The sequence below is a fragment of the Corapipo altera genome, unplaced genomic scaffold (genome assembly GCF_003945725.1).
Source record: "Corapipo altera isolate COAL_440 unplaced genomic scaffold, ASM394572v1 44b, whole genome shotgun sequence".
NCBI lineage: Eukaryota > Metazoa > Chordata > Aves > Passeriformes > Pipridae > Corapipo > Corapipo altera.
In genome coordinates, this window is record NW_020884932.1 from 2,598,897 (window position 1) to 2,619,132 (window position 20,236).

The 20,236-nt window shown below is 37.6% G+C and overlaps 1 protein-coding gene across 5 annotated transcripts in view; it reads left to right on the plus strand.

The window, feature by feature from the left end:
• MYRIP (myosin VIIA and Rab interacting protein) overlaps positions 1-20,236 on the plus strand; it is a 211,475-nt gene that overhangs the window by 95,269 nt on the left and 95,970 nt on the right. The gene's annotated exons all lie outside the window — the stretch shown is intronic.

A 20,236-nucleotide genomic window follows, 5' to 3' on the forward strand; every position in this document is an offset into this window, starting at 1 on the left:
GATCATCCAGCTGTGGCTGTTTTGGAGTGCTTTTCTAAATGCCAGCTTATTGGTGGGTATGCTTTGAGCTTACTTTGGCAAGTACCCAGAGAAAATAGCAGTGCAACATCTGTTAAGAATATGCTGCCAGGCTTCTATTTGCAGAGAGTATCAGGGATTCACTCTCTCACCCTTCTGAGGGTAACAGTCACCACATTTAAAGATAGCATCAGAAAAACAAAGCAAATTCAAGCAAATGTTTTACAGCAGCAACGAGGTCGTTCCTTGGATGGCAGCTGTGATAGTCCTTGTCTGCACTGCAGGCCAAGTTCCAAGAGCAGCCCTATCTGTGACGATGTAGCACTGACCAAGGCCTTTTAACTCAGACAAGATGGGTGAATGAAGTGACTCAATTCCTTATGGTTTAATTTTGAACATTGGTAACTAAAGCAACTGAGCAAACGTGATGAAGATGGCTGTTTATTCTTCATCTTTCCCTTTAGTGGAGAACACAGGATGAGGACAAGAGCAAAGTCCCTTTGCAATGCTATATGATATTCCTGTGCTCAACAAAGATTCATTGCTTCCTCCTTACATTTCCCATAAATATCCACTTGAAATTTAAGCTTTCTTATAATATCTGTGAAAGAAGTGGGTGCCCTTTGACACAGGACCTTAAAACCATAGGGATCCCAGATAGATGATGCCATGTTTCCAAATGCTAAAGTGTTTGAAGGCAAAGGTGGTTGTATTCTCCAGGGCACCTGATTCTTCTCGGACTTTTACTCTGGAAAACCTACAGACACTCATTTTCCCCCAGTGAGGAGGCAGGCGAATGATAAGAATATCTTTTCCAGCAACTCAGAGAGATGTGGAGCCAGTGCTTGTTTCTACTTTAGTCATGCAACCATTTCATATTACACGTCTGTCTTCCATTTATCCTAGTTCACCCATATAGGCAACAGCACAGGCAGCCAGGTTTGTGGATGCTGATGAACTGCACTTAAAATAGCTTTTGCTGACTCCACAAAAAAAAAAAGTCTCAAAAGAATTTAATTTCAGAAGAAAAATTTGTAGCTGTATGATAAAAATGCTATTTCTGACCCGTAAAGTTGGTTACCCTCCTGTAAATAAGTTATAAGTATTTTCTTTATTTATGAGACCTGAGACACAGCTTGAAGTTACTTTTCAGTGAATAAATTTCAGTGAATATATTAACTAACACTGCTGCTAATCATTTTATGTTCTGGTTTATTGGACTAATAACATTTAGCAGAGAGCAAATATTCAGGTCAGCATTTGAAAAATAGAACATCTGTAGAAAATTGGCCAAAAAGTTAGTATCCGCTTCTTCCAAAAGCAGAAAATTCACTAACGAGCCAAGGAAAATTTAGGTGTTTGAACTCCTTTAAAGCATATCTCCTTCACAATGCATCTTTTAAAAGTTAGAAATTTGTCTTGGTATAGAATCCCAGGCTCAAAAATGTCTTTACAGCAATGTCTGTATTGATCTGGTGAGGAACTGGAGAACCTTCCTTCAATTTCCCAATTTTCCAGATTTAGCACACATTCCACTAGTGCATTGTGATTTGAATTTATCTCTGGATACTGTTATTAATGTTCTAGGGTTTTTTTCTCTCATGCGTATCTTCTTAATCTGTAGGTACGTTATGATAAAATTATATATTTCTAATTTCAAGTTTTTGATTTGTGTGTAGAGCATTTCTGATTATTCCAAAGTTTTGTACAATGTCTCCTTGTTAGACACCCTTCAGACAATGTATTTAGGCAGCTTGCTGAGGTCTGTACTTCTTAAGTCTTCTTGGCTAAGAAGATTCCAGGCAGTTTCTCTGCCCTCTGGGTTAATGCTTTTGATGTGAGACAGAGAGGTTCTTTGCTCATTTAAGATTCTTTGCTCATTTAGTAGAGATAGGGAGTACTTTCCATGTGTCTGAGACCACTTTTCCATTCTTCAAGGAGCTGTATTGCAGAACACCCTGCTTGTGATACTCTGCTTTCCAGTTTAACACCTGTACTAATAACAAACAAACAAACAAAAAAGTGTGAGCCATTAAAATGCATATTTTTGCAGGTTTTCTAAACCAGTCACACTTTACTTTGGGACAGTAGGATGAGTATATAGATTCCAGTCCAAAATAAGGTACACAAACATCTGACTGTGGACCTCAGCTTTTGGTGACTATCATTCATGAGTCCCCCTGCATTCTTGGTTCCCTTCTTCTGATCTCACCATTTGCATATAAAAAGATTTGTGTCTCTGTTGTGAGTGGGAGCATGGACACCTAATCCTTCATGTCTTCACATCCACCTGTTGAGTGATTTTCTCACTTGTTCTCAAAACTCTCACTCAGGTGATGAAAGGTCATCACTTAGTGGCCTCTTGCTTAGCTTCCTTGAACCAGGCTGTGGCTAAGAGGACATCACCTGATCTGCAGGAAGTCATTATTCTGCTTTATAAGAGCTGTTTTGTTGTTAATAGTCTTTTGCTGGCGACAGTTATTAGGAGATGGAGACCCAGTCACTGCTCCTTTTCTTCTTTATGTCATTAACTAATGAGAAACACAGTCATGCTGCTTACACTCGGACTTAGTGCAAAGTAGTGTTCTGAGTGGCTCAAAATGGGTCCCAAAAATGTCACACTGGTTGTTTGCAATACAGATTTATTTGAATGTTTAAGAGAACTGCTCTTTTCTTTTGTTTTCATACTTCCGATTTGACTGCTGCTTTAAAATAAAAAAAATCAAGACAATAACAATTACCTTCATCAACTCTTCAATCCCAGAGTTATTGATTAATGTTGATTGCATTTTCTTTTGAACTTGGTGTGGTGCCGAATTGAAAAGTAGGATTTCAACTAGAATCTAACAATTTGCATCAGTAGTAAATGTAATTGTTTTACTGGAACTTGAAAATTAATTAGGTTAGTTTGATGTGCATTGAGGTTTCTTAATGCACATTAGAGTAAGACTTTAGAAAATCTATTAAGGTTAGTCTACCTGCAGTGTCCAGTACATTTGTCTGCAACTAGCATGTATTGGGATTAATGGTAGTGTAAAAATGGAGCAATGCTTCTGATAAAATGAAAATTGCAACAGGAAATAAAAGTCTAGGCTCATTTAGCAGGCAGAACACTTCTCAAATAGAAAGGAGCTTTGCCAGCCTGAGGAACAGTCCTTAATAAAAGCTTTATACTTCACATGGTTTAATTTGGAGGGCCCTGTGAAACGCTGTAATGTGCTTTAATGTCAGCAGAACAGAGCAGGTATTTGTGGAAACATGATAAAGTTGATGGTAGACGGGATTTTAGCCTGCCAAAGGATACATCTCTTCTGTTTAGCTGATGCAAGTTTTAGTGTAAAACTTGCTACACTCTCTAAAGCGGAAAAGAAAACAAATCATCAAAATTTGACAAAACCTTGTGATGGTACTTGAGAAAAACTAATACTCCTAGTTAATAACTAAACCTTATATTTGATTGTTGATGCATTCGGCTATAACATAACAGTCGATTTCAGGACTTAGTTGTGGAAAGCTAATGAAGATTTAATGCTGCTTAGCAACCTTGTTTTCCTTTCAAGCAGGCTAAACCATCTGGTAAAAGGAAGCTGAAATATATTTTAGGTAGTCTGCCTCAGCCATTGCTTGGAGCTTTGTGTATAGTTTTGTGACAGTTGCTATTTCTGCTGTTTGAGGTCCCTGTCTGACATTAGAGAGAACTTCTGCAGAACTTGGAAGCTGTGACTTTGTCACGTAAATGCCAAGAAATGTGTTTTTTCTTCCAAGATCATAGAATTGTGTAGGAACATTCACTGTGTGGCATAGCACAGAAGATAAAGTCTTAGTTCTGCCTTGTGCGTGTTGTCTTCATTGGACACATATGGATCTTGTTCTGCTTTTTTAAAAGTCCTCTGAATGATCCTATTCATGTTGTACTTAAGGGATTTACTAATTTTAAGTAAATTGCAGTGAAAATTATTTTTCTCAGCTGTATGTACTTGGAGAAATTGATGCAATTCCTTCCAAAAATGCCTGCCACTCTATTCAAATTTTCTTCCTCCTCTTTCTACTGCCACTGTCTCTCTATTTTTTATCCTGTCTCTTGATCTCCTTACTCCTTACCATGCTTTAGCATTGCAGTGGATCACAGAGTCCATATCCTTTTGCTCACTGTACCCACGAAGAGCAAGGGCAAGAGCTTGGATTTTGTACAAGAGCCAAGAGCAGTCTTTGGTTTATTCAGTTGTTCTCTAACTGGAGGAGGAGAGAGAGGAATGTGCAAACTGGTTGCTTTGACAGGTTTTTTTGCTATACTGATCTGTGTTAATTATTTTGAAGTATGCACTGTGAAGAATTTAATTTCTGCTAGACAGAATAAAGCCGAACTTGCATAACATACAGCAGACTGCAATGCTACACTGAGCTTTAAGAAAAGTATCAAAAAATGGAATTGAAGAGGAGAGTAGGAAAGAGAGGTCTATTAAAACAGCTAAATATGAGTGCTAATTAAGCGATCTCTTCTAGCTTTAAGTAGCCTTGAAAGTGAATGTGTGTCTGAGTGCCTGGAGGACTAATCAGTGTTTTAGAAGTACTGAATTCCAGTTTTAGCTGTCGAGTGACCTTGGGATAGTTTCTATGTATCAAGTTTCCCCATGTGCAGAATGGATTTGATGATGCTGAGCTCTTGGAAGTTGGTGGTTGAAAAGTTAAATGCTATGGCTGTAAAGTGCTAAGTATTATTAATGTACTCTTATTATAGTAGTTTTGCTACAGTCAGCACAGTTAAGGCCTTTGTGTTTTAGTTGCACAGAAAAGTGAGTGCTTGGATTCTTGCAGAGAATGAATCAGGGTAGAATACCACAGCTTTATATTAAATTTTTATATATAAATGCTTGTCTGTAGGCTCCACCTACCTTTGGCAAGTCATAGTAGGAAAAGTTATCAAACATATTCTCTAGTAGGAATAAATATTATGTAAATAGTGTGCAAAAATATTGGGACTGCTAAACTGGGAGGAGTGGAATATGAAAGGATGGAACAGTTTTTCCACATAATAAGCAGCATATAAGTTACAGATTGAACTTAGCTTTTCAGTTTTGCAAAAGCTGAAGGACTTTCAGTCAAGGTGACAAGCTGAGACCTAATTAAAATTACACAGGATTCTTTAATTGTGGGCACTTAAGTGGCAAGTGGGAACACCATGCCTTACAGTAGCTGAGATAGATCTTAAATATCAAGCACAATTTATGGAAGAACTTCCCTTGTGTCAGTTCTGCAACTGGAACTTCATGTGCTGTTCACCTTGTCATTGACGGCTGTTTTAGGAGACTTGGAGAGCTGTGGGCCACCACAGCCCCTACGTCGTGTTGGTGGCACTCGGGGAAGACGTAGGGTTAATGGGGGTCGAACAAGGAACAATAAGAGATGGCAATAACTAGAGGGCTCAAATTTACAAATATGTGAAGCAGTAAAGGATTGCAAGCCAAGATTTTCCTATAAGAGTGAATTGAAAAGAAGTTATGTCGAAAAATAGTCTGTCATTCTGATTCCTGGGCAGTTGATGCAATAATACTTGTACCTTTCTTCCTTTTTAAGCATAATATCAAATTTATGCATTCCTCATTAATACAGTGATTCTGCCTAAAGCAAGACCACTTCAACTAATTCTTTGTTTCAGTAGTATAACTATTCTTAGTTTTTAAATATATCAGATGTTTAATCTGCTGTCTTTTTGTCCTGAAGAAGAAAGTGATTACTTCCTTTCATACTGTCTTGCCAATGGCTTGATGTTTTCAGATGCTCAAACTTGAGAAAGTTGTTCCTGGACATATGTAGTCTAAGTAGGGTGATATTTTTGTGTGTTGCAATGGAGTTTTCCTGGTTGACAGAAGGGATGAGGTTTGCTTTTCTGACAGCTCCTCTACTGTGGAAGATTTTTGAGCAAACTGAGACAACTGTTAGGACTGGTAGTTATAATAAACTCAACATGTCCAGGCAGCTTTGGATTCTAATAAACCCCTCTGATTTACCCATGCTGAGTCCTCTTTTTCTCTCCAACTGGTGCTGCTGTCTGCTTCTGGATGACACTTAGGGTGTTTCCCTGATACCCTGTGGAACGTCACAAGTGAGCTCTTTTTGGTTTTCTGAGAAGGGTGAGCATTTTGACTCTGTTCTGTATTAACATTAGCTGAAATGCAAGACACTGTGCTTCAGAGAAGCATTTTTCAGCCAGCCCAAACTGTAACATTCAGGAGGAGACATTTGCTGCCCAGGCATTTCAGCCCCCCTGTGAACTATTTGAAAGTGCTGTTTGACCATAGCAAAAGAAAACTTCCTGTTTGTTTTCAGATTAGTATTGGATTTATAGTGCTCTTGGGATTTACTTTAATAAATTGTTTTCATCAGAAAGCTGTTGTAGTAAAAGTGAAATTCTTCACATTAACTGGAAAATGATGAGGCTCGACATGAAAAATCTGAAAATGAATCTGTAAGAGATTGTAGTTCAGTTGCCTGAAACATGGGCACTGAAGTTAAAACTTTTCTTCAGAATCATACCCAATATGTCTTCTGCTCTCGTCATAGCTCTCCCTTCCCCCTCCATAGTTTAAAACATGGTATGGTTTTACAGTTTGACTTCTGTCTCTGGCTTGTTGGATGCCAACAGGGAGTTGCTAACACTTCTTTGAAGTGGTTTTGTTGGTCCCTTTTTGGGGGGGGGGCTGTTCTGTGAACAAGGGGTCTTGCTTCTTGGGTTGAACACTTTTGCTTTGGGAAGGAATCTTTGTAAGGTAATGATGTGGGTGTGGCTGCTGGACCTGTAGTACTGCCAGTCTTGATCATTTTGATTTGAAATTTAATATGCTGTAACCTTGTTGTAATTCATGAAGTGATGTCTCTTGGCAATATGTGGGAGTTAGATGTCCATAGTGGTTCATTTATGTTTCATCTCTGTTTCTGTCCATAAATGTGAAGACTTGAGATGTGCTTCTCCAGACCTCCAGTTGAGAAGGCCATCCTCTTTTCATGAGGGTCTCAAGAGAAAATTAGTCTTGAATGAAAGAGTTTATTCATCTAATTAGGCAATATTATTTTCCATCATCTGTCACACTCTGAGGTTGTATGTGAGGTTAATAGGGTAATGGAGCTATCATGGTTCACATTGTTTTCAATTTGCTGATGACAGATTTGCTTCGTGTTCATGATTTTTCCTGGCTTTCAATTTAGCGGCTTGTAGAATAGTGCCTGGAGTATGGAAACTTGAATGAATGCTTGTGATGTAGAGGAAATCCGTTTAAAGGATGGTAGAAATTATATCAGGAGTCATAGCTATGATTTTGTCTCACTGATGTGTTTGCAGGACTTTGTAACCTAGGGGATTTCCTGAGTTCTCTGTAGCTCAGGTAGCTGCAATTGTCAAAAGCACTTTCAAACTCTGGCAAGATAAAAAGTGAGTTAATATCTCTTAGCAGCAGGGAAGAAAATTGTGATGACTTGTCCCAGTCCTGCAAACACACCAATAGCCAGGCCTCTGTCTGTGATGGCAGTGCATACTTCTGATGAAAAATGCTTTTAGAAATTGTCTCAAGGAAGAAAAAAATCTGTAAAGTGCTCTACTGAGAAGTGTCCGCTGTGAGCTACATTTTAAATGCTCCTGCCTCCTGTGCTCCGGAAGTTCTGAGCCATTCATTTTGGGGGGAAGTACTTCTGTTACCTGTTTCAAAAAAACCCACCACATTACAACTGATGCCTTTAAGTCTTGGGCATTGTGACCTATGATAAAATGCCTTTTTGTGTTTTGCTTCTAGGATCAAAAGGCTATTGGGTATAAGGGAATTTAGGGTTAATGTTTTGGAACATGTCTGTATCAACATTGCTCCCTGGAACTCTATCCGAGTACAGAAACTAGACTGCTCACACAGAGAACATACATAACTAGTGTCTCTGTTGCTCCTAATCATAGTGTGGCAATAATGGTTATTTTTCTTATCATACAAATTGTAATTACAGATTGAATATTCTTGAGAAACACCAGCTTTCAAAGCAGTCTTCCACAGGGTTTTGGTAGAGAGGGTTGTTTTTGAGATCTGCCAAAGCATATTTTTCTGAGTCTATTCTGTGCAGTACATTTAAATACCGTATTTTCCACTTTCAATGTTTTGCAGTTGTGACCAAAGAAGGTGGTTCTGGCAAGAGAAAGAGCAACAGAGTAGAGTGAAAGGAGATTGACAAGAAAAGTGTAAGGAGGAGGGTGGGGGAAATAGCACGATTGTAGTTTGAAAAATTAGTCATGTAACGTGTCATGGTAATTCCCAGCTGGCAATTAAACAGCACATATCTGCATAAAGGATTAGTAACACTAGAGGGATCTTGAACAGCACTTCCACTATATAATTAGTAAATTTTTTGGTGGATGCCTGCCTCACACGCTCCATACACTAACATATTCCAGTGCTTAATAGAATTAGTCTTAGCAAATCCAGACCTGCAACTCCATAGGTAGCTGGCTATGACTTTACAGTATGACTGTTGCATGAATAGACTTTATAAAAAAAGGACAGACAGCCAGAAAAATTACACTCTTTATTCCTCCTCATGTGTCAGGGTACTGTGCCAGCCACCTGCTCCCTGGGCTGTAGTGGCTGGGACTCCAGCGAGCCCCTCTCTGGTGATAAGGGAGGTCCAAGGTGAAACAGAGCAAGTGATTCACAGCAGGTTGTACAGGGCTTGCAAAGGCAGCACTGCTGGAAGCTGAACCAGCTTGAAGGCTGCTAGCAGATGTTGGATGCAGCTACACTTGCACGTGTGTCTGCCCCTTAGGATGGTCTCTGGCAGGCAAATTACAGAATCATTCAGGCTGGGAATGATCTCTGGAGGTCTCTGTCCTAGTCCCCTTCTCCAAGCAGGACAAGGAGGAGCATTTTACTTGGGGACTTTTCCAGTTAAGTTTTTAAGCTCTTCAAGGATGCAGATCCTGCAGCCTTTCTGGGCCTCTGTCCCAGTGTTTGAACACAGTCATGATGAATAAGTGTTTCCATGTATTTAGTCAGGATTTCCCATGTCCTCAATTGCATCCACAGCCTCTTGTTGCTCCCTGAGCACTTCTGAGGACAATCTGGCACTTCCTTCTCTAAATCCTCCTACAAGGTAGTTGTGGGTGGTGGTTTGACCCCCAGAACCTTCACCTGGCCATTTATGTGCAATTTATGTGACTATGAAACTAAAAGTTGCATACTCAGTTTCTTTTCATGGTTTTTCTTTGCAAAAAAGAGCCTGAGAAAAATGCAGAGGTAAATTCAAAAACATACACTTTGAGCTCACTGTAGTGATATCACTTTTTTGATACCTTTTTTTAGCAACAGCTCACTTTTGATAGGATTAATGGATGACAGATAAACTTCTCAGGTGACCAGCATGGACTAGCTGCAGTAATAGCATCTAGAGTAATCCGGATGTGAAAATCATCGAGGAAGTAGTTTCAAGACAGAAACCTTCTGTGATCTCAGACACCCAGGACTTCAGCCTAGCAGGCTTTATTTAAATCTGCTGACTTTCAAAGGGATGTGGAGTATTGTGTTCAGTGAGCATATATGTCACCTCTTGAAGGCTTGTGTTGAGTTTGGCAGTGTCCTTCCCACAGCTGCCATTGCTCAGATGCACCAGCTACTGATATCAGTCATGTGAAGAAATTACTGCCTTGAAATTCTGAAAGTCAGGACTTAGCTCCTGGCTTTCCTTCAGATGATCTCTATCTAATGGCAACTGTGTTAAAATTTGCTTGCCCCAGGTCCTTTTTGGCCAAATAGACGATGATGACGATTCCTTTATGTTTAAGTATAAAGGTTCTTGGGAAAGGACCACCTCTAAATTCAGCTCATAGCTCAGGTACACAGTACATCTCATGGGTGCTACTAGAATGTAAATACAGATCAGCACCACTTCTGAATTCTCTCATTTCATATAACTGGGTGCCTTTGAGTATGTGGTTTGGCCTTTTCATGGGCTTTGTTAGCTCCTGTCACACAAAGATTCTACTTCTCTCAGTTCAAATGTACCACTCCGGTTATTAAAGGGCACATTGAAAAGTTGCCATTGCAGCATTGCTTAAGCTGAAAAGTGTTGTCAGAATTACTTTGTAAAATAGAAAGTGAATGTATGCATTCTCATTGTTGAAGCCAGGCAATGACTTCTGAATTGTGTTGAATCTCATGAGCTATCTGAAATTTGCACACTTTTCGTTTAGGTTATGAAGGCATCACTGTGGCTTCCAAAATTATTTGGACACTTCTGTTTTCCTGAATGGTTGCTGATGCTGATTGTGTGCATTTCAAATGTCTTTGAATGGTCTGTGAAGGGTAGAATCAAAACATAGCTTTAGTGTTTATTTAAAGGTAGAAAAGTAATGCACAGATCCAGCTACAGAGGAAAAGAGTGTTTCCTTCATGTCTCTACGTATCTTATATCACAGATCTATATGAGGATTTGTAAATATTTTTTTATAGCACATGAAGGGAGGAAATATTTTTATTACTCTGTAGGTGACAGAATTCATCAGGTGAGGAAGTAGATGGTGGACCTGGGTCCTGCTTCCTACTCAGAACCTGCTCACCATCTGGTGTTGAGTAGGTCACTGTGGCTTTCACTTTTTTGCTCCATTATGACAGGAATGTAATCCCTACCTTGATAAAGTGTGCTCATGTGCTCTTTCTTTTTTTTTTTTTTTTTTTAACTTGGTGTCTTACAGACCTGGAATGTTTGAATGAAAAACAGGGATGTGACAGACTCCATATGGGAAATCAGGGTTCTGGAAGGTTCCAGGTTCTGTTAATCTTACTGCGTCTTGAATGGGGAACAACAGATACACCATCCAGTTACCTAGGTCAGACATTTTAAAGCTTTTCACCTTCTGCATCCTCCATAAGAATCAATCCAGAGTCTCATCTCATCTATCAGAAGTAGGGTATCTCTAGTCTACTTTTCTCTTTTAGCCTTACTGTGTGTTCATGTGTGCTCTGTGCCTGCTTTTAGCCAGAACATGAGTTTGAAGAAGGGCTTTCCAAGGCAGAAGAGTGTGTTACTTTGTTTTATCCACAGGTAGATCCGTGGTCAGAAAAACATCAAGATGGCTCAGATTTCACTCCCCTGTGTGCTATAACATGCAAAAACGGTGAGATGGTGGGGACACAGAGCTGTAGTTTCTGCCTTCAGATCAAAAAACCCCATAGACTTTTAAAGGTTGATGACTATTGCTGTTACTGCAGAGATGTTTTTTCAGTGGTCAAGGCACTGCAATTGAACCTGAGAGACACCTGTGAGAAAAGCAGCCTTTTCTGTCCAAATGATTGTCAAGTGAAGTCTGAAGAGATCTCTCTGGAAAATTCATAGTTGATAACATAGCAGATGGGAAATTTTGATCAGGAAAAAAATAAAACATAAAAATAAAGCCTTGCCTTTAGCAAAGGGAAACACCTCCTCCGTAGTAGCTGTCTTTAGCTGCTAGATTTCATGGTTTTAATAATTTTTTTAATAGTGAAGCAAAAATCTAAAAGTGGTGCTTCTCCTAGTTATCACATAGATAGACATTATCATACGTTCTAACTACAGACTGTTTAAGATTTGTGTCCGAGGCTAGCTAATTTGGTTGAAATCAGACAACTGATATAATAAACTCTTAACATTTTCTTCTAATGAGATTTTTCACAGGTAGTCTGATGCATTGTGATGGGATTTCTTAAATCCTAGCAAATCTTTTTCATGAAATCAGATATGAGTGTACTCATACAAGCAGCAGCTACTCCTTGTTCTTTCTGGGGGGACCAGCAGATGAAGTTTGCAAAGAAGATATATCTGGGGAGCCAGGCCAGGAACAAGTACTTAATATAAATGAGAATTTGGATTCTATAAGGAATTTCCTTTTAGCAGGGATTGTAGAAATAGAGTGAACTAACGCAGTTAGTTAGAGCATGGTGCTAATAACAGCAAGGTCGCAGGTTTGATCCCTGTATGGGCCATTCACTTAAGAGTTGGACTTCCCAATCCTTGTGAGTCCCTTCCAACTCAGAATATTCTGTGATTCTGTGATATATATCCTACATGTTTCATCCTGCATGTTACTTGCATTGTTATAACCTATAAACATGCATGCTGAGAAAATCAGCATGTAACAAATTGAATGATGCCCTTCATTAGTAAGGTCTGGATCGTTCTGCAGAGGCGCTTTTGTGTGTTGAGGAAATTTTTATTTAAGCATTATTGATGGAACCTCCCAAATTCCATTTATATTTTGCAAGAAAAAAACCCTAAAACAATATATGGTGGGAAAGAATTAGCTTCATCAGAGAATTCTTTTAACTGGGGCTCTGTATTAGTTATACTTTCCTCAGTGGAGGGATGTTTCTGTTAAGACAGAAAGCATAACTGCCCTACCATGCTTTTGAGATAGCTTCCTCTTGCTAAAAACATCTTTTCCCTTTGGTAGCAAAGATTCTGGCAAATCTAAAGAGAGCTGGGGTGGGGAACTGGGTGCTAAATAACTTTATTGCTTCTCTGTGATGTGACTTTTCCTAATCCCATCAGAACAGTAACATATTGGTTGCTTGGCTTTTTTCCCTATTTGACATATACATAAGATGAGCAGAAAATCCTCTCTTTTCCTCATTTAAAATTACTAGCTTTCACTAGTGGACCATCTTCCTAGATGAGGTGAAATGTTCCATGGTACTGAAACCCTTAAAACAAATCTTCAGAGCCTCTGCCTTGGCAGAGTGCTGTTTCCAGTGCAGAAAGGCTTCCTCCTTCCAGACTCAAATCTCACAGGTCTATTCTGCTTTTAATTCTAGCTAAATAATTGTCTCCAGATGCTCCTACAGATTCATCTCAATCAGAACACTGCCCTCGGAATAAATGTAGCATTTACGGCCTCTGAGAGTCTGCAGAAAGTAAAATACTTCTGCCATTATTATTACTGTTGGGATTTATTAAGAATGCTGCTTTTATGCCTAATAATTAAAAAAACTGCAGTGTCAGGGAATATTGCCATGGGTCTAAAATAAATTAATTCAAGCTGACATCAGGATTTAAATGAGCTTTGCTTTTTCTTTTGACAGGGAGCTGTACCATCTCACTTTTTTTTTAACAAATTGCTAAGTTAGTATGTGTGAGTTTGCAATAGAAAAATATTTTTTTCCAAGAGATAATAAGCTCATCCCATAAGGTGAGTTGCCTAGCTTTCTACTGTTCTAAAATTAGCTCATTTTTTGGTTATTTTCCTCCACTTACTCCTGTTCTCATAAGTTTACAATGAAAGATCACAAAATATTTATGGCCTTTTCACTGGTTTAGACAAAGCCTCTGCAAAATGTCATTTCAGGTTCTGTGTTTCATTTGTTGGCAAGGATTTCATTGTATGTAAAAGTACCATGTCTAAATGGCTTTTCTGTGTATTTACAACCTCTTCAGCTTTATTACAAGAAGGATATGAGAATTGCTAATTTGGTATGTTTAGAAATTCACAGTGGTGCTGTCAGAGAGAGGAAAAACCACTCTAAACCCAAATTTGCCTTTCAGAGTCAGTGTGTACATGTCTAATGGGATCATGTGGTCCTGGTTTCATTTATATAAATAAATAATCGTTATAAATAAATATTCCCAAACATCATCTGTGAAATTGACTTGATGTTATTATGTCAATACTGTTTGTGCTTCCATAATTGAAGTTAAAATGAATTTAATATTTGAATCAGAGCCCCACAAGAGGGATACTTCACAAGAGGGATGCTTCATATTACTGCTAAGATTAACAAATACATTTAGGGGTTTGAAGTAAATATTCTGAAAATTTTATAAGTATCTTGATTAATTTGAATTTAATCTAATTTCAAAATAATTTCTGTCCATAATACAGCATAAGGGCAGAACAGGGTAAGCTGTGCAGACTTCCCATTTCACTAAATCACTGAAACCTTTTGGTATATTTGGAGAATTTGCTCTTAGGTCATGATTTTTCTGCCATTCTCTATAATGAAATTTCTTTTTCAGCAGGGAATTAAAACATAATGTTTCACTGACACAAACTCTTAAAATCCCTTTGCTCTCTCAAAATGACTTCTCCATACACTTACATTCAGCAGAATAGTCTTTTAAAATACGCATTACTCACTGATTTCTTAAAGGGACTAGAACTAAGTGCTGTCTGGAGCAGACAGTGACCTTAAACTATCCCTGCTGTGTTCAGTATCAGCATATTCATGTTGCATTCCCACATGAAACACAACTTTTGTTGTGCCACAGTACTATATGAGTGGGCATAGAAAATATTGTTTAAAAATCTTTAAAATCTAATCTGGAGTTGTGAACCTTATAGAATTGTAGGCTTTTAGTTGTTTGAGTAATTCTGCCTTACAGTTACCTACCTTAATGTAGCTGGGTCTACTTCAGATGTAAGTTGACCTTTTAGTTTGCTGGGTTTGGAATACAAATTACAAAATTACAGATTTTTTTTTAACATAAATTTACTTCTACAGACTCTTGACTGCAATGCCAGATTGAAATAGGCTTAAAACTTAGAACCAAGTGTTGAAATTTTAAAAGGGGTAAAAAAATTCCTAGATTTTTGGAGACAGTTTTGACAGTTCATTTCCCAGTAAAAATACCAGGAATTCCAGATTGTAAACAATAGTCGAAGTACTGAGAAAACTCAGAGTGAATAAACAGACAAGTAACTGAATGCAAGGAAAAATGTAACACTCTGTAGAGAGATTCCTTTTTTTAGGATTTTGTGCCTACATTGGATACCTGCTGTTTAAAACTTCAGCCATTTTCCTAGAGACCTTCCATTTGTCTTTGGTGTCAAACATTTCCATGGTAACATTTCACTTTTCTGTTTTCCTTTTCAGTAACCTTACCTTGAAATATAAGTATTGCTTATTGTTGAGAAAATATACAATTAGGTCAATCAAAGTAGTCCTGGTTATTTTTATCAACATTATTTTTCATTAGCTAATACAATAGATTTAGTCTTTGCATTGGTAGTGATCTAGTTATCTTTATCTTTTCAGTTTCTTTAAAACATTTTTAACATTCTGTAGAAGCTTGAGGGCTACAAAAAGAAAATCACTGGGATTGGTTAAAGACACTGTGTCTTCTCAGTGACACAAAGATGTTTAAAGAGCAGTTTAAGTTGCAATAGTGAGCACATGAAAGATATATTTTGCAATGATTAAGAATACTGTGAAGGGATAACTCAGACATGTGCATTATAAATTTTTTTCAGGCTGTGAATTCTTACTGATTTGCCCACAGGATATCTGCCTTACTGCAGTCCCACTGCAGAAGAGAAAAAAGGACTATCTAGAGGCTAAAGCAGTTGTTTTGTTTCATTTGTTTCAGAATCTGAGAGTAATGTGGTCAATAAACCAAAGATTGCCCTGGAGGCACAGCTTACATTTCTACAGGAGTCACAGCTTCTGTAGTCCTTTTGCGAAGAAAAGAGCAAACCAAAACAGTCTTCCTCTTGTTCTACTAGACTGAGATCTATGTGCATCTTTAGCAACATCTGCATGTTTCTGAAAACCTTGCAGGTCTTTGGCGTTGGAGGCAAGAGGAGTTGCAAGTGGTTTTTACCCTTTGAGAGGCAGCCTGGGAGCAGAAACAGGATGCTTTGTCAGTTTGTTTCTTAGAGATCTGTCAACAGCAGATGACTCAGTCTCTGCTCCTTGCCTTTGCAAGGGTGTGCGCTTTAGTAAGCATTTATTTTTACACAGAGTGTGTTGGCAAAGTCACACCACTCTGCAAAGTCTCTGTAAACTTTACTGTGGTTTCTCAAAATCACATGACTTGGCCAAGTTCGTGTTACTTTTTTTTCCCGTGGAGATACACAAACTGTCCGGTGTCTTTCAGAAGCTGTCCTCCAACCCATGCAAGAGAAAAGCGTCTCAAAGACAAAATCAGAAGATTGATGTTTCCATATATTTGAAAAATATGTTGTTCTTTAGCCTTATCTTTAGAAATTGCAGAACAACTTCGCTATTTTAATATAAGGCAAATTCCCAACACAACACAATTAATTCAAAGGAGTTGAAGTTTATCAAAGTAACAAACAACAGATGGAGATGTCAGGTAATCTTAAGAGTAACAGTAAATTATAAGCCAGTTTACAATATACTTCAGACCTTACCTGCCCACCTCTTGACAACCATTTAATTAGCTAACTTAATAGGAACACACTTCCTACCACTGATTAGTGTTTTCATTTCTCACTGTCTGTTTTCATTGGTGATGCTAATAAACCTTTTTCTGATCATTGTACTCCCTTTGTGCTTAGAAGCTAATTGCATTACAGGGTATATTTATCTTTCTGTACACTTAAGTAGCTGGTTTCAGCAAGGGAGCCACCACATAAGGATGTCACACTGCCTTGAAGCCATATTGCTTTTTATTCTAACTCTACCAGTTTTTGCAGTGCCATTTCATTTGCTGGAAAAGCATTAACATACCAGCAGGTGCTGAAAAAGAGCAGAAAGCAAGAGTCTTGTTTCAGTTATGAGCACTTGTTTTCCTCATTTCGATTTGCATCGTGGGGATCAGGAATTTATTCAGATGTGCTCTGTGAAAACACCCATGTTTCTTGTCTGTAAAGGAGTGCATCAAAATACTATTTTTTTTTAATGCTGGTAGGAAGGTTTTCTTTCCCATTGGAGTGTGAGTTTATATAAAGTAAAACTTCCTATCTAAAGCGGAAGTTTTTGAGTTCTTTGGCTGGAGCCTAATCAGAATCTTGGAGTGCATTGCTATAGTGGAGCCTCCACATGCTCTGGTTAGGAACATCCGTCAAGGTTTTGGTAGATCAGTAAATTTATTTTTTTTTCTCATAGATTGTTCCACATATTACCAGACTGAGGGCTCTTCTCTGCAGAGGGTATCTCCTTACACTTGTTTTCTTTGTTGTCAGGAGGGGTAGGGCCTTAATATTGATGGACTTGCTGCAGAAATCCTTTGTGAATATGCAATAGCTAATGCTAATGCTGGTTTCCTTCAGGTCTGGAGGGTTTGCTTTCGTCCTCTCATTCTTCTGTGGAAATTTCCTTTAAAGCCTGAAAATCAAGTTACAACCTTAATTAACACAGAGCTGGGAGTTGTTCCAGCATGGATTATTTGATCATGTGAATGTGGCTTCTCTTGTCATTGCAATCCAGGCTGAACTCAAGATCCTTTTGCTCTTCCTGATGATCAATTAAGTGTTAACCATATAAGGCAAAATTCAGTAGTGGGAGAGATTGCCTTCTCTGAATATAAAGGTGACATTGCAAACAGTGGACCATACTGAAGTTTTAATTAAAAGTATTGCCAACTTCTCTTTAAATTTTGCCCTCTAGGCTATCAGTTGTAATCATTTTTTTCTAAGGAAGTTTAATCAAAGATCACAAGATCAAGACCACTCTAATGTGAAAATAAATTAACAGGATTTTTTTCCCATGCTTATAGTACCATTACCTAATAATTTAAAACAATAAATGTTTATGTCTATGTATTTATATATATGATATGTACTTTTAAAAAAAATTGTTGCATGCACATTCCAAAACTCTTTTCATTAATTATGTGGGCAAACATGGAAGCTTCATGTCAGCATTACTTAATGAAACATACCTTGCATAAATACATATACTATTTCCAGGCCCAAGGGAGCAATTTTGATGCAATATATATACAATATATGAGCATTTAAAATAACAATTGGACATGATCTGAGCTGTACTTCTTAAATTTGCAGACATATTTGTTGACTGTTTCAGAGCCATTGGATTTTAAATTTAATTGCAAAAGGAGGCCTGCAGTCTTAGAGATGTATGAAGAATAACTCTTAATTTTGTTTCTCAAAAGCCTCTTTAAATATTACTCTCCTCATCAGTGTTGGATTTAGTTTTACCTAAAGCATACAACAGAACAGCTATGGGTAGTTCTTACACAGGACTTCGTGTAGAGGAAAGTATGCAAATTTACAGCTTCATGCATGCATTCTCTTCTAGTAGAAGAATGTTCAGTTGTGATCATCTTTTTAATAATTTTCTATGATACCGGGCAAAACAGTTCACCTACAGGTAGAACAGTGTATACACAGCTCTTTTAAAAACCTGTGGGAACTAGTACTGTGAAATCTTAATCCATATTTCTGCTATCTTGCTGTCAGATTGGATTTGTGCCTAGAGCAACTGTGGTTTTCTTTTGCTGGAAACTACTTTTTCAACAGAGTGCTGCATATCCAGAGGTCCTGAGGAAGTATGTTTTCCAGTAGGCAGTTATGACCATTCCTGTACTAATTCTTCGAATAAACTAGCCATGGTAGTCTGCTTTGTAGTGTACAAGAACCAAAATTAAGTTTGAGGGTTTTTTGTGCTGTCTCTTACTTGCTTTCCTTGATTACACAACAGTATTGACCTGAAAGTGGCAAGTTTTCAGGATTTGAACTCTACTGAAGTAAAATCCATGTGCAACTTAAGCATATAGTGGATTTTAGAGCAGACTGAAGGGAAACCACAGCTTCAGTTTCCTTACTTTACTACTGATCTGGGTTATGTACTTCAGCGGTTTTGGAAAACCTCATTTTAACTTTACCACCTTACTAGAGTTTTTAATTTTTTTTTTTCTCCTGGAAATTACACTACATAAATTTCCCAACCTTGCTTTTTTTTAAGTCTAGTTTGACAATGTTGTATTTTGAAGTGTTGCTGTGCTGTGCGGATTACAACAGGAAGCCAGAGTTGCCATAGCCACAGGTGTTAGTATCTGACTGTTGAATCTTAAGACCAGCTCACTGTCATCATAATACAGAAGTCAATATTTATTTAGCTTTTAAGGTATATTATTTTTAAATATAGTCAGATTCTTTGGGAGGGAAAAAAAAAATAAATAAAACCCCCTTGGATGAGGAGACCTTCCTTCTACTGCTGTCAGACAAAGTTCAGGAGTTCAGGTGTGAATCTTGGGGATTTGCTGGTAGATAATGGTCTTAAATAGATAATGTCTAAACAACAAATGGGAACTCATAACTGTTTCATTTGCTGTGGTAATAGGAAGTCCCACATCCCTTCTCCAGTCTCCCCATCCTAATTCTCAGATCCCAGAACTGCTTTTTTAAAAGTAAAAGGATTCAAAGTAATTTTAGAATTATTGCTTTTAAGTTCATATAATTAATTTCTCTTAAACTTTATCAAGGCCTTTGTATCTGTTCAGGAATTTTTCACATCTTATCATTTTAAAAAGTAGTCGATCATAGCTGCAGAACTTGTATTCAAAAATGTTGAGTGTGCCGTGGGTAGTTACCCATGGAGGAAATTTATTTTTTCCAATAAGGTGGATATTCTTAATCCTCTTGCTGATTTAAATGACAAGAGGATTCTCCTGAAAGAATTAGCAACTGGTGATATTTATTCTACTGGTGATACTTACTCTATTATTATTTTCTAATATATTAGCCAAATATATGGAAAGATGCAGTACTTTATCAAAATAAAGAACAGACTATGCATACAATTCTGTAAAATCTTTATCTGTACTTCATTTCATTTAAGAAATTGTAGTCAATTGATGCATAATTGTTTTGTATAATTCTGAACTTCTGATGTTATAGTGTGTCACCCTGTATTATTGAAAAGGACTGCATTCCTAGACAGTATTGGAAATGTGGATATGTAGAATTATGAAACTGCTTCTGCCCTCTATTTTCAAATGTGTTTTGTATATGGATATCCTAGTATCCTAGTAGATAGAGAGAAATCTTTATTACAGACATCTAGGTTACTAATTTCTCAATCAATTCAGTCTTGGAATAGTGGAAGTTTTACTCTTCAGAAAAATAATTTTCTTATCTTTTTTTTCCTAAGAGAGGAGCAAGTACTATATAGAGCAAGTACTATATATTTTAATTTGATAACATGCTGAAATCAGTCAGCTTAGTGCTTACTGCTTAAAAAGGTTAGAATGCTTTAGCATTGGTAAATTAAGTATTTAAGATACTTCCCTTCTTTCACTTAAGGTATGGTATTCTGACTCATTTCAGTGTCTGAATGTGAGTCTGTACCTTTCCTGTATTGATAGTTGACTGCAATATCTTTATAAATTGAATTGTTTCCCTCTTCTCACAAATTTCTTCAACTTTTGTGCCAGACATGATTACTTCCGTTGAAGTAGTATCCTCTACTTCCTATACAGAAGTCACAGTTGCGTATTTGCCTTTAATTTCTGC